The following is a 6,171-nucleotide window of genomic DNA, read 5'->3' on the forward strand; positions in this document are numbered from 1 at the left end:
TAAGTTCTCATCATTCATGGTAGGATTTCAGACAAACTCAAAATTGATTTACTTTAGGGAACAAGGGAACAAACTTCACATCAACCAGCAGAGGGCAACATTAGTCAATTTGTAACTTTAGGCCTCTCGAAGAGGTGGTGATTTAGACCTAACTGTCATCCTGGGAGGCATGATTGAAGACTTGTTCTGTCATATGTTCGTATTTCAAATTTTACTTACCAGTATTTTAATCCCACAATTTTTGTAACCCATGTTTTTCACCCAGTGTGTCAATTGTCTAGTGTAATCCTGGGCGCTATCCCTCTGCCAATTAACCTGGGGAGAGCAATGGACTGACCTCATGTTTCCTTCAATGCATGAGGAGTCCAAGCCAAGCCGCTTCTTTTCACCTGACGGGGAGGAACACGTTATTCCAACCATTTCCTTTCCCCTCCATAGCCCATATTTTAAACTGCTATTGGGAAATGTAATATGTAAATTATGAAGGACTGTGTTTAATGTGTAATGCTTTGTACCCTAGCTTTGGTCCGTTTGATTTACCTTATAACGTCATTCCCAATCCTTACTATTGCCATGGTGATGACCTTGATTAGTTCACCTGATGACCCTGATCCTCAGCACCTGTGTTGACCTATATGTCTGTCATATAGCACTGACAAGTGTGTGTGTGTGTGTGTGTGTGTGTGTGTGTGTGTGTGTGTGTGTGTGTGTGTGTGTGTGTGTGTGTGTGTGTGTGTGTGTGTGTGTGTGTGTGTGTGTGTGTGTGTGTGTGTGTGTGTGTGTGTGTGTGTGTGTGTGTGTGTATTCAGTGAATATATTTAATGTAGAGAGAAAACAGTTTATACACTAGTACAGCCCTGCAAGGGAATCCGGCCAAGCAAGTATAGTATTCACAGGGTTTAAGTGGTTAAACAGATTCCATCAAAATATTTCCAAAACTGCTCCCCACATTCCCCAGTTTATACACTAGTACAGCCCTGCAAGGGGATCCGGCCAAGCAAGTATAGTATTCACAGGGTTTAAGTGGTTAAACAGATTCCATCCATGTGTGTGTGTGTGTGTGTGTGTGTGTGTGTGTGTGTGTGTGTGTGTGTGTGTGTGTGTGTGTGTGTGTGTGTGTGTGTGTGTGTGTGTGTGTGTGTGTGCGCGCGCGCGCCAACACGTCATATAAAACAAAATAGGTTACTCCATCACATCGGCTGAAACAGCAGGTTTGCCGACTTGTGTAGCCAGACCTTCCGAAAAACCGGTCTACTGATTAGTCGGAGATATCCAATCATCTGACTATGTGAGACTAACTTCCAGTAAACTCCCTTTTCCCTGACAGTAAATTGTGATGATGTTTTTACTGCGTAAAGGCGTTTCCAGGAATTGCATGTTGGGCAGGCAAGATGTGTTGTTGTTGTCGTTGCCGTCGTCGCCCCTCCCCCCTCCCCCCCACGCATAACCAGAAGCACTAAAGGTTTTCAAAGAGATATACAGTACCTGCCAGAAGAGTAGGCTACAAAGCAGCAAAGGCTGAAAGGCATGCATTTGCATTCCAATGGGTGATCGAGGGTCACACTCTATGCTGTCCACTGTCAATTTACAATTTACAATTTAGGCATTTAGCAGACGCTCTTAATCCAGAGTGATTTACATTAAGCAATAACAAAAGCATGGCATACATCACATATATAAAAAGTAGTTATCATGAATCATGCGTAAACTAAGAACGTAACAGTGGAGTATCTATGTTAACTATATAATATATTATACATACTGTATTATAACTATAAAGTGCTATGACTACATAAATGGTAAATGGTAAATGGTGCATTTATATAGCGCCTTTATCCAAGGCGCTTTACATAGATTGTGCATTACATTCACCCATTCACACACACATTCATACACCGATGGCGGCGGAAGCCATGCAAGGTAACAACCAGCACATCGGGAGCAATTTGGGGTTCAGTGTCTTGCCCAAGGACACTTCGACATGTAGACAGGAGGAGCCGGGATTCGAACCGCCGACCCATGGATCATTGGACGACCTGCTCTACCTCCTGAGCCACAGCCGCCCCAAAACATAAAGAGCTGTCTACGTAACAAGCTATAAGTCTGTTTAAAATACTATCTAAGTCTACATAATGTGCTATCTAAGGGGCTAGGCTAGGGCAAGTGCTACGGGCCATGGTGGAGTCTGAAGAGGTGGGTTTTCAGACTACGGCGGAAGATTGAGAGTGAGGCTGCAGTTCTGACTGTGATGGGAAGTGCATTCCATAGTTTTGGAGCCAGAAGGGAGAAGAGTTTGGGACGTCCACTAATAGTTCTCAGGTCTGGTGTTTGTCCTCTCTTTTTTCTCAGTGTATGGATTTTGGCCAGGCAGAAATTGATTTGGACAGGCTGTCTGTCTTCGCCTTATTGTAGATACGCCACTGGTTCATCATCCATATCATAGTAATTTGTGCACATCATTAAACACATACCTTCCAAAAGGTCTAGTGACTGAATTTATGACTGGCTCGCATGTTTGTTTTTTTTAATTTAAAGGTGGTTGGTACAGATGTTGCATATGTACAGAATAAACATACAATTTTTTTTTCTTTTTACATACTGTTATGATTCATGCCATGTACAGCTAAGTAAGTCTCTGTGCTGAACTTGAGATACAGTGTACTTCATATGTGACAGTGCAGCTTGCATTGCGATATGTTTCTCTGTCTGCATTGTACTTTCTAGATATGTGAGGCATCCTGTGTTAGGTGGCAGTGGCACCCATAAGATGCCACGTTCCTATGTCGCGCATCTTCATATCTTACTGTCTCGTTTCTATGATCCAGCCTGTGATACTGCCTACTGTGTCTCATTGTTTGTTCTCCCGGGCCCGTCTCCGTACTAACAGAAGTAGTTCAACTGGATCATCACACACTACCAGCCTGTCAGAGCCTATAGGCTAGTCAGAGCCTGACCGAGGGTCCATTTAGAGATCACATCATATACCTACGTACGTACAGTACATACATACATACATACATGCATACATGCATGACAGACAGTAACAATAACACGTCAGGGTATTATGGCTGTAGGTGGTTACTTTTGAAAAGAACATTATTAATACCCCTATACATAGAACAGAACGATACTTAATTTAAAAACAAACAATAAAAAAACAAAGACACTGACACCCCTAAAAACTAAAACCCTGAGATCCAAAATGGGGCAGCGACTACAGAGTATATTGGTCATCATTTAGCAGCAGTGTTGTAACTGGCGATTCATCCCAGATGTTGTATGAAGGGTTGCCATATCAAATCGAACTTATCAGTTTGGTCTAGTTTCAAGTATTGTAGGCCTATCCTCTCCACCTCCAACGTATTGACCAGGTCAGCTAGCCACATTTTGACACTGGGACCTTCTTTCCCTTTCCATAGCAGTAGTATACACTTTTTAGCAGACATGAGGCAGAAATTAAGAAAACATTTGTGAGCCATGGAGAGGCCACTCATGGTTGCAGAATTATGTAAGATGATAGTTTGTGGATCTGGTGTAATTTGAAACGAAAGTATTGTGGATATTGTATTAAAGACGTTGATCCAGTAGTTTTGAATTGTGGGACATAACATATAACAATGGGCCAGAGTGGCCTCCCCAGACTCACATTTTTGAGTGGTGTAAACCACTCCTACAACTGGCTTTTGTGTGCAGAAAAAAATGAGCATGGTTGCTATGTTCAAAATAATTTCTGACGTAATTAAATCACACCCGGGTGAACTGGATGACCGTAGCAACCGTGCTCATTTTTTCTGCACAGAAAAGCCAGTTGTGAAATCACATCCGGGTGTGATTTCATTACGTCAGATCAGAGCTGATCAGGCTATATAATACCTTACTTTATATAATACCTTACATCGGACAAAAACTCCAGCTGAATCAACCTTACACCACTCAGTTCACACGGGTGTGATTTTTCACACAGAGGTGACACAGAGGGGAATATTCTATGCAATTTGACATTCGCATGATCTGTATAAGGGTATGGTTCTCAACATAATCCCTAATCTGTAAGTATCTAAAAAAAAAATGAGTACCGGGTAGCCCACATTTGTCTACTAGCTGCTGAAATGAGGAAAAGACGCCCAAGGTCTATTAGTTTGCCTATCTGTCTCCAGATGTCACCTGAGGCTCGTATTAAAACATTGCCATTATATCTAGACCTATGTACTTTAGTTGGTGCCAGGAGGATAGTCTCGGGTTTGTATGGGTGACAGTCCTCTCTTTCCAGCATTACCCAGTTATGGAGATGCTGAGAAGTCGCTCTGACATTTGCTGCATAATAGTATCGTGTGAAATCTGGCAATTTCAGATTTGGGTTTTTGGGTTTACATAAATGACTCTTTTAAATACGATGACTCTTGTTGGACCACAGAAAGGGTAAGCTAAGAGAATCAAGTTGTTTAAAGAATGTTTTTGTTAAATAGACCGGCAACATTTTGGAAGAGGTAAAGTAATTGAGGTAGACTAATCATTTTAATTACATTTACTCTGCCTATAAGAGGGAGAGGGAGTGTTTGCCAAAACCTAAATAGATGCCTGTAGTTTGTCAAGAAATGGGGGGAAGTTGGCTTTGTATAGGTCCTTGTATCTTTTTGTGACTTGTATACCCAGATAGGTGATTTTATCAGTTATCTTGAATGGCAATGTGCTTAAAAACGCAACGAATGTAGGCATGATTTCGCTCTTAGACCAGTTGATGCGGTATCCAGAAAAACTACCAAATATATTAATCAAGTCGAGGACATGCAGAATAGTAGTGTTTTTGTATGTACAAATCATGGCTTGCATGTTAATCTTAACTTGAATGGTAAACTCAAGGAGTGACCGCACACCCTTTATAAGTGATGCGTGCATTCGCTTTCTGTTAAACCCTGAGGAAGGCTATATTGTTGAAACATTGGTTCCCTGCACCTTTTAATAAACTCTTGCATTGTGGCTAAGAGAGCTGTGTGGCCTCATCCTTTTCAACAACCTGGATTAACCTGCAGCTCCTCCAATGATTGTAATCTGTTGTGATGTGGATGAGAATCTGTGGCCTGGTAGACAGGAACAAGGACACGGAAGTCATATTTTTTGTTTTATTTTTTCAGCCCTTTATGCTATGCAGTAATGTGTTTATTTATTTTTTACTTTTCTGTATCACAATGACAAGGTCTGTCAAAATTACAGTACAAACTAAAATGTTAATAAATCCTGTCCAATCCATCGTGCTGTTTGTATAAATTGTTTGGAGATGTGTCAGTGAAACTCGTTAAGCTTCCAGTATGATAGGAATTTGAGTAACACAGAAGTGAAAGCAGCTTGCTTGCCCTGCACCTTTTCTGACTTTCAGATAAATGTAGTTTTTTGTTTGTATTTTTATTTGTTTATTTCAATCAATTAATCACTCAAAGTTGTGAGGCCCATTTAAACAGCACACACACTCTGACAGATATTTTACATCTAACATACTGTAATAGCCCAAATGTTTGTAATCTTTTATGTCATTATCAGCCATGATCAAAACCCAAGTGCATGGTTAGCTGCCAACTTGCTGCCAGCTTGCATTATCTAATCATAACTCCTTAGAAGATGTTTTTTTAGCCTACAACTACTCGTCCAAAATAAAGGTTTTGCCACGCGTAGTTGGCAAGATACTTTATCAAAGTTAGAACAATGCCATATCAAAGGCCGCTTTCACTTTGTCTTCTACAAATCCCTACTTTTGCTAAGAACTGTTATCAATAATTATGATAATAAAGAACGGAAAACATCTCCTTCAATCAGTCTACAGGTGTAAAAGTTTACAGGTGTAAAAGAGTGTGTGAAATACTTTCTACAACGTTTTGCAGTTAAAAGAAATTGACATAAGAACAGAATGGCAAAGGAAAAAACAAAACAAAATAAGTCGGACAACAAAGTTGTCATATGGTCAAAATAAAAATAAGTGAGGCAGAAAATCACAGGATGCATGCATGATGAAGTTGAAGGGGGGGATTCCAACGTTTTGCTTGTTTATTCCGCATGAGCAGAATGCCACCTCCCAAATACCATAACATGCTTTATAAGGCGCCTCGAGGGTGCCTTTGACGACACTCAAAATGCTGTTCTCACTATTCTCCAGCCTAGTTGTGCTGCTGATGAGCACCA

Source organism: Electrona antarctica (assembly GCF_951216825.1).
Source record: "Electrona antarctica genome assembly, chromosome: 17".
Taxonomy (NCBI): Eukaryota; Metazoa; Chordata; class Actinopteri; order Myctophiformes; family Myctophidae; genus Electrona; species Electrona antarctica.